The following is a 9,253-nucleotide window of genomic DNA, read 5'->3' as shown; positions in this document are numbered from 1 at the left end:
TCTGCCCCCAGCGTTAGTTACTGGGGATGCCCCATTTTTTAATGAGTTGGTATTTTGCTCTCCAAACATACTCACAAATGACTTTGCTTTATGTGGGGGAGTTCCAGGGTCTCTAAAAGCAACTGGGAAACTAAAGGAAGGTGGGCTGTTGCTTAAAATGTGAGGCAGAAGGTCCAAGCTGTAGCTGACACAACTCTAGGCAAATCATAGATTAGTTCCAAGCTGCGATCCCAGCACCCTGGAGATGGAGGCGAAAGAATCAGGAGTTTGAGGTCATACTTGGCTACATCATGAGTTCAAGGGCAGTCTGGGCTACTTAAGACTCTGACCCACACAAACAATGAAAAGTATCCTTGAAACTATCCATTGGCCAGAAAACAAATGAGGCTAAATGTACTGCTTCTGGACCAGCACTCAGTGTAATTTTGAAAATGGAAACAGTAGAAGCAGGAGCCGAGGTGGTTTCGTATCCGTATACTGACTGGGTGGGTGGGTCTCTACTTGAGTACCTGCGTATCACTGGGATGACCTTGCAAGGGAGACTGGGAAGTGACCGTGTGAAGAAGCCTCTGTAGCAATACCAAAGTCCCCCTAGGGTGTGGGTGAGGTGGAGGGAGAGGGACCTCGGTGTTGGAGTGTGTGTCCAGGGGCTCCTGCTCTGAGGAGAATCTTGCCTGCACCCACTCAGATGTGCCTCACAGTGGTTTTCTACTTGATAGTTTTATACTATGAAAAAGGTCCCGTAACTCATGTTTAATTTCCCTTGGGGAGACAGCTTTGAAATAACGATCAAATCTCCTCTCCCCTCTTTTTGCTACTCTAAGCAAACTGGGAAATATTTCCCCCTGAGGGACAATAGTCCGGTCATTCATGCAATAATCATTTTAATGCTATTTGCTTCTTTTCTTTAAAAAAAAAAAGAATTCTAAGACTGCTTGTGTTGACCTCTTCTTAGTCAATATTTCTATTTTTCACGGGTAGGAGTTCAGGTTTTGGGAGAGGGAGGCGTCCGACGCTTGCTTTTGTTGTCTTTTTTAGAAACTCAGCTTCATTGCCAGGGACAGATATGAATGGCTCATTGATTAAATTAGCTGTCATTTGTACCATGACTGACAAGTATCTGGCCCTCCCATTTCATTCTCACGAAACCAAAGGGGGGTTATGCCCATTGTGTAGATGGAAAAATCAGCCTCAGAAGAACTCTTGCTAAGCACCACAAATAGACGTGAACTCAAATTGCCTGATGCAAGTGGAAATACCTGGCACGGGCTGTTCTGAGGACTGCGCGCAGTTCGTGTCCCCAAGCTGGGTTACGAGCTACCTCATTGTTCAGATGAACCTTGAGGAGTAGAACGGGGATGAATGGTTAAGATTCAAACCCATAACACCAGAGAGTGTGGGGCAGGCCAGATGGCTCACTGGATAAAGGGCCTGCGGTGCAAGCATGAGGACCTGAGTTCGAATCCCCAGAACTCATTCAAGATGGTTGTGGTTGTGCTTCTGTGATCTCAGAACTCCTAGAGTGAGATGGAAAGCTGGGACAGGAGAATTTCCAAAAGCCCATTGAGCCAGCGAGTCTGCAAACACTACAGTGGAGAACAAGAATGTCTGAAGTGCAATGGAAGGTAAGGATAGACAGATGAAATTGCCCTCATGCCTTTACACCCCCACCATGATAAACATGTGCCTGTGCTCACACATACGTACATGCGTGTATACACACATTCTATACTCAAGGCTTTTGTAATAAAAAAAATTAATTGGAAACAGTAAATGAAACAAGACCACAGAAAGTTTGTTAACAGATCGGGCTAGGCCCTAACAGCTCAGAGGTGGCAGAGATGGGAAGAGGGGGCTCCATCATGGTCCTGGCACAGAGGGTTGTCAGCTCAAGCAAAGCCCTAGCACTCCCACTGAGAAGCTCTTCCTGCCAAGCCAGTGAGTGGATGAACTCTATGGAGGCCTTCTTTGTCATCATCAGAAACACCAGGGGAGTCTGGACAGAAGCCCAGATGCCAAGGAGAAGGTTTCTAAGTCACACAGTGCCAGCCTCATGCACTAAGCAGTAGGGGGGTCTCCCTGTCCCCCAAGCTGATGCAAGCAGAAGGGAACATCTGGTGAACATCCAGGTCCCAGAAAGTCTAATTATCCACTGTAGTCAGTACCCGTGACCCTGGGCTATGCCCAGCCCTCACACACAGGGTGTGGGTGGATATAGATACAGGGCAGGCAGCTGTACCCAGCCCATTCTTCCTCAGCAACTGAGGACAACCTTGTAACTGCATATCCCCCAAGTTCCTCAAAGTGACAAAAGTCTCACTTACAAGTTAATCAAAATCCTGTTGGTGAACGAAAAGGGGGGGGGGGGCTGAAACGTGTTAATTAAAGTCTCAGAAGATGCCAAGGAAACAGCCTGCAGATGCCTTGTTCCTGTGCTAATCCTATGGGAGTCACAGACAGGAATCCCAGGTACTGTGATTAGGCCTGAGCAAGTCATCGTGACAAGTGGAATAAGAAAGACTGTGAACCTCCCCCAAACCCCAAGGTAATGAAATAATTAACAAGAAACGAGTCTTTCCTCTCTTCCCAAGGGGAGCTAAGTTCGTGGGTGTCTTAGTCCTGCATTTCTGTCTCTTGTGTGTGTGAATAACAGGAAATGGGGATGTGTGTTCATTCACACTGAGCACCTACTATGTGCCATGTGCTCTGTGTGGTGCTGTGGACACAGCAGGACAGACCCCATTGGCTTGCCTTCTAGAATGGGGGCAATGAATGTGCCAGGAGTAGTTTAGGGGTGAAGGGAGGGAAAAGCAAGCAGGGCAATAGAGACTGAAGAGAGATGGGGATGTAGTCAGACCCGTGGTGGAGACGGGTCCTGATGTGGGTATCCTAGTCCATTTTTTGTTGGTATAACAATACCACAGAAGGGGTAATTTTTAAAGGTCAAAGGTATATTTGGATCTCCATTCTGGAGGCTGAGAAATGTGACCATAGCTGACACCCTGGCTGCAAGTATGGAGTCTCAGCGTACCATACCACATGGCAAGGCAAAAGTCCCTGCCCAGGTCTTGTCTCTTTTTCTTAAAAAGCCACGAACACATTGTGCTAGAGCCCCACCCTCATCTCCTTAATGAACCTTACTTATTTCCCAGAAGTCCTACCTCCAAATACCACAGTCAAATTCATTTTCTACTTACCCAATGTTTCCCAACAGGACTTAAATTTCACACGAGCTCTGGTGGGGCCTTTCAAGCCACAGCATAAATGTCACGTGAACAGACATTCGGATCACAAGCCAAATGAATAAACATTTCAGACAAAGGAGATGTAATGTAAAGGCCCCGAGGCTAGGTCTTTATTGATGTGGAAATGTAGACAGAGACAAACCATCTAGAAGCTTCTTGGAAATAAGACCAGGATATGATCCAGACAGACTCTTGGATATTTGAATAAAAGATTGTAAGTCTGATCTCTCTGTCTCTGTCTCTGTCTGTCTCTGTCTCTGTCTCTGTCTGTCTCTCTGTCTCTGTCTCTGTCTGTCTCTCTGTCTCTCTGTCTCTGTCTCTGTCTGTCTCTCTGTCTCTCTGTCTCTGTCTCTGTCTGTCTCTCTGTCTCTGTCTGTCTCTGTCTCTGTCTGTCTCTGTCTCTCTCTCTGTGGGGTGTGTGTGTGTGTGTGTGTGTGTGTGTGTGTGTGTGTACATGCATATGCAGATCAGCGGACAACAACCTTGGGTGTCATTCCTCAGGAGTTGCCTACCTCATTTTTTTCTCCTTTTCCTTTTTTAAAACTAGGTCTCTCCCTGACTTAGAGACCAGGCTGGCTAGCATGGCCCCCTAAAGATCCACTGGACTCCACTGCCCCAGTGCTGGGATTACAAATGGGTACCAGTGTCCTTTTTTTCTTTAAAATATAAGTTCTGAGGATCAATCTTGGGTCCCTGTGCTTTAGTGACAAGCACTGTACAGACATCTTCCCCAGCTCTCTGACTTCAGGATTTAAAAGTGTAGGACTGGCAGCAATGTGGAGACTGGCTATGGAAGTGGAGACAGGGCAGAGAGGAAAATATCCGGTGTGACTGGCAGCCCACATGGGATGACAGTGTGTCTGTGATGGCCCCATGACAGTTCTAATAAACCTTAAATACATGAGTAGATGTCATTTTTAGCACGGGTTTATAGAGCATGTGGCAGAGTTCTCTAATTTCCAAATTTCTGAGTTAAGGTAGTGTTTTGGAAAGGCTGATGTACCATTTTATGCTCCCTAGGCCTGAGCGGTGGACTTGTCAGAAGCAGAATTGACTACAAAGGGTTAAGAAAGTTGGCCGAGCAGGAAAACACTTTGCTGATGTTCAGGGTGCACAGGGGCTGCATAGCTGTGTCCTTGAAATGTCAAAGACACGCTTGCTCGCCCGCACATTAACGCCCAAGCATGGAGCTACCGTTCACAGACATCCTTCAAGGACACTACGGATGCCACGAGGTCGGACACAGTCCTAACTGTGGAGGCTGCTGGTGACAGGGCAAACAGTCTCTGTGTCCACTTTTTGCCAACTGTAGCCATTAATGTGGCATAGTAGATGTCTTTTTTCCCCCGTTTTTCCTTTCTCTTTCTCTCTCTCTCTCTCTCTCTCTCTCTCTCTTTCTTTCTTTCTTTCTTTCTTAGATTCTTGGGCATAAAGGACATAAAGGACATAGTGCATACAGGACAGAGGTGTAAAGGGTTATTTCACGTAGAACACACCGGAGTTAGATTTGTCTTCTCCTTGGATATGAAGTGTCCACTTCATGTCTGCTTCTCTATAGAGAGCGGCCTGCTGAACACAGATTGATGCTCCAGGATGAAAATAGAATCTTTTCCAAGTAGGCTCTCACTGTGCAGGAATATGGCAGTGCTTCCTAACAGGGAGGAAATCCGCATTCTAGCTGGGAGGAAGCGATCCAGAAACTCTCGAGTAGAGGGGTGCTGGCCCGAGCCGGGGTGCTGCTGAACCGAGAGCCTCTATCAGTTATCTTGGCAGATAGGAAATTGGAATTTGGGAGGGAACTTTTACATCAGTCCCTCGGATCCAATAATACTCCTGCTCCCTGCTAAGCCCCTACTTATGCTGCACTCTGCTTAGCAGGTTGCTAAGGGCCTGAGGGCTGGAACTGCGGGTACCACTGACTGTCCCTACTGGGAGCAGTTGGTGGTTTCCTAATGCCACTGGCCTTCAGTACTGCTTTCTCTCTTCTTGCCCTTCCCGGGGACACTTCAGTAAACAGAACACCGTGACTTTGCCTCGTTGCCTGCTATGTCCCTGTACTACCCTCATCTTATTTTATGTTGAAGTCCTCATGTGCTGGTTTGGGTTTTTGTCAGCTTCATACAAGCCAGGGTCATCTGGAGGAGGGAACCTCAAATTGGGAAAATGCTTCCCCAGACTGTATTTCAGGCAAGTCTGTGGGGGCATTTTACAATTATAATGGTTGATGTGGGAAAACCTGGTGCACTGTGGGCAGTGTCACCCCTGCGTATTTGGCCCTGGGTTGTATAGAAAGAGTAAACTGAGCAAACCACAGAGATCAAGTCAGTAAGCATTGTTATTCCATGGTCTCTGTTTCAGTTTCTCCCTCCAAACTCCTGCCTGCCCTGACCTCTAGCCCTGCCTTCCTTCCTTATGGGCTGTGTGGAGGATTGAAAAAAACCCTTTCTTCCTCTTGATGTCGTGATGGTTAACACAGTGTAGAAAGCCAACTAGGACACCTAATCTCTAGTATGTAGTCCTGAGGAGGTGAGGTCTGTCAGAGGTCATTAATTAGGTCATCAGGGTGGAGCCCTTAAGATTAGTAGTACCTTTAAAACATACTGTGTGCGTGCATGCAATACACACACACACACACACACACACACACACACACACACACACACACACACACACACACACGAGAGAGAGAGAGAGAGAGAGAGAGAGAGAGAGAGAGAGAAGACTTCTTCATCCCACTTCTCTTATATGAGGGTTTGAGAAGAAGTCAGCATGCCAGGAATGGAGCCCTCACTAGATCTGGGCTCGGCCTCACCCTGATCTTGGACTTTTCAGCCTCTGGAACTCTGAAGATGAACAGCCATTGTTTAACCTGCTCTGTCTGTGGTCTGTGCCAAGACTGCGGTATTGCAGCAGAGGAGAGACTGAATAAGAACACAGAACTTACTAAATAATGATGGGCAAGGCTTAATCTCTCTGTGCCTCTTTTCTTTTCTGTGTAATGGGGATGTAAATCCTGTCAGGGTAGAGATTCGCTGTAACAGATGTTATGATGTGCATTGTAGAGCAACCTCGCTACTGTTTATTGCTACTGTCCTAGTGTGCACCACGTGATAAACGCCACGACCAGAGGCAATTGGGGGGGGAGTGGCTTATTATTATTATATCTTACAACTCACAGTCCATTGTGAATGGAAGTCAGGGCAGTAACTCAAGGCAGGAACTTGGGGCCAGGAACTGAAGCAGAGGCCATGAAGAAGCACGTTTATTGGCTTGCTCCCCTATGGTTGCCTCACTTAGCTTCCTTATACAACGCAGAAGTAGCTACCCTCCCTGGGGTGGCACCACTCACACCAGGTTGGGCCCTCCCATATTAATCATTGATCAAGAAAATGCCCGATCAGACATGCCTAGAGGCTAACTTTATGGAGGTGTTTTGTCAACTGAGCTTCCCTCTTCCCAGATGTTATGTTAAGTTGGAAAGAACGAAACTAAGCAGCACATGTAATATAACCAGTGAACGACAAGCATGGGTTGCACATGCTGTAGTATCTCATCAGAGGCTTAAATTTTAGAGCAAAGTACAGAGATGCTTAAGAGGTGAGCCGTGCTAGAGTTAGCGTGTGGAATGGTCAAAGCTGTGGTAGGTTGAATAGAGCTGGAAATTCTGGGTCTCTGCTTCCACTCAGAGCAGTTCCGCTCCCATCTCCTTGCTGCTGGTCTTTGTGGTAGCCAGTTAAATTGACTGGGGGTGATCTGCAATGCCAACCCATCAAGCTCCTGATTCCCTGAGCCACTCCCTTTCAGAAGCAAGCCACCATGATAGTTGCCATCTGACAGTGACACTCTGATGACACTGCAGGTGATCATCAACAGTCAGCTGTGGAGTGAGCTTGATGGGCGTCCAACCCAGCCAACACTCAGATGTCTTCAGCTACCCCATCATTCATTCATACCACACGTTGATTGGAGCCCCCAGACTGGGGATGAAGGGATGGCTCAACAGGTAAAGATGCTTGCTGTCAATGCTGATGACCCGAGTTCGATTCCTAGGACCCGCAAAATGAAGAAGAGAACTAACTACAAAAACTGTCATCTGACCCCCCTCATACTCTGTGGTATATACCATGCCATGATGAATATGCCCCCTAAACACACACACACACACACACACGCGCGCGCGCGCGCGCGCGCGCGCGCGCACGCTACATAAGTAAATGTAAAAATAATTTTAAAAAAAAATATTCCCAATCAGCCATTGAATGGCAAAAGATAACAATGATTTTAATTTTAAGCAATCAGTTTGGAGTAAATGTGCAGCCATGGACAGTGGGAATCGGGTTCTAGGGAAGTGGTGGTTTTCAAGCTACCACAGAAGGAGGGTTCACAAATGACTTGGCAGGATGGTGACAGAGGCTCTTAGGGGAAAGCCATCCCACAGCTGGGGTGGGGAGAATGAGTGAGCACCATAGGCACCTGAAGACACGGGGCTGCTAGAAGGGAGGATGGAGGGAGTCCAAGAAAGCAAAGGCCAGAAGCTGTCACACCAAGTCACTGTGGCTTTGGGATAAGCTCTTCTCATTGTCAGGAATCAAAACTCATTCCTGCCCTTCGAGTGAAGGGGTTTTGTGGGAAACAGTACTTGGACTTATGGATGGGAAGACAGGATTTAGGGAGATTAGAAACTGCAGAAAGATTGGACCACCCAGGAAAATGGGTTGAAGGCTGTGTACTCTCTACAGGGCAGCCCCTCACGTGCTCTTTGAAGGCCATTGTGACGTGCCGCTGCCAGATATCCTAACTTCCTCTGTGGTCTCTTCCACCTTCTCTGGGGAGAGGAGATGTATAGCAAGCAGACATGTCACAGCTCAATGCCTGCAGTTGTGGTCTCCCCACTTGGATTGCTCTCTTGGACATCCACGGGACTCCTCCCTCCTCATTCAGGGCTCTGTCAGCTCCTAGCCCACACCTGACTCTCATTCCCTGTCCAATCTTCCTAGATCTTATGGTACCTACTATTTCCCTTTAAAATATCTGTTTTCAAGAGTTATGGCAGTGCACACCTTTAAGCCTGGCACTCTGGAGGCAGAGGCAAGCGGATCTCTGTGAGTTTGAGGCCAGCCTGGTCTATATAGTGAGTTTCAGGCCATCCAGGGTTAAAAACAAAAGTGTATGTATGTATGTATGTATGTATGTATGTATGTATGTATGAATTTAGAGGATGGTTAGATGTCTCAATGGTTAATGATATATGACATCATGAATTATAATCTGAATTTGATCTGCAGAACTCATCTGGCAAAAAGAGAGCACAGACTCCCACAAGTTGTCTTCTGACCTCCCCGTGCATGCTACCACATGTGTGTGTCCACATACGTATACACATAAATCATATGCATCCACACTCACATAATGGAATTAAAATGAACCTATAGTGACTAGTCAACCCTGGTTTTGGTTCTTAGCACCCACAAAAGGCAACTCACAACCACCTGTAAGTCCAGGTCCAGGGAATCCGATGCCCTCTTCTAACACCCACAGGCATTTATGTGCAGAGGGTGCACATAAGCCCACACAGATCCAACTACATACATACCTAGATAAAGATGAGAAAAAATTTAATAAAGGTAAAAATGTCTATCTTTAGTTGCTTCCCTAGCACGAAGGGCTTGTTCCGTGACGGCTGCACAGCGCCTGTCCAAGGCTGGGAGCTCCTGGCGTACGGTGGGTATGGAACACATAATGAGTGAACAAATGCTTGAATCCCAGGCGGTAGTCCAAGGCTTAAGGTATCTTGTTACTCCTCAGCAGGAGGGATTTGTGGATTTTTGGTCTAATTCTCCTCAGTCCTTCACCGCTACCGCTCTTCCCAGGCATTTCCTCACTGTCTACTCCGTGACAGCTTTCCTTTCTTGTCTTGTGCTGACTCACAGCCACCCTTCTCTCGAAGCCTGCTGCAAGATGCTGCGGTCTTTCTTCATGCACATGTCCAACTCCTGCCCCCACGGCCT

This window comes from Rattus norvegicus, chromosome 14 (genome assembly GCF_021556685.1).
Source record: "Rattus norvegicus strain SHRSP/BbbUtx chromosome 14, alternate assembly SHRSP_T2T, whole genome shotgun sequence".
Classification (NCBI taxonomy): Eukaryota; Metazoa; Chordata; class Mammalia; order Rodentia; family Muridae; genus Rattus; species Rattus norvegicus.
Note: the sequence above shows the minus strand (reverse complement) of the source record.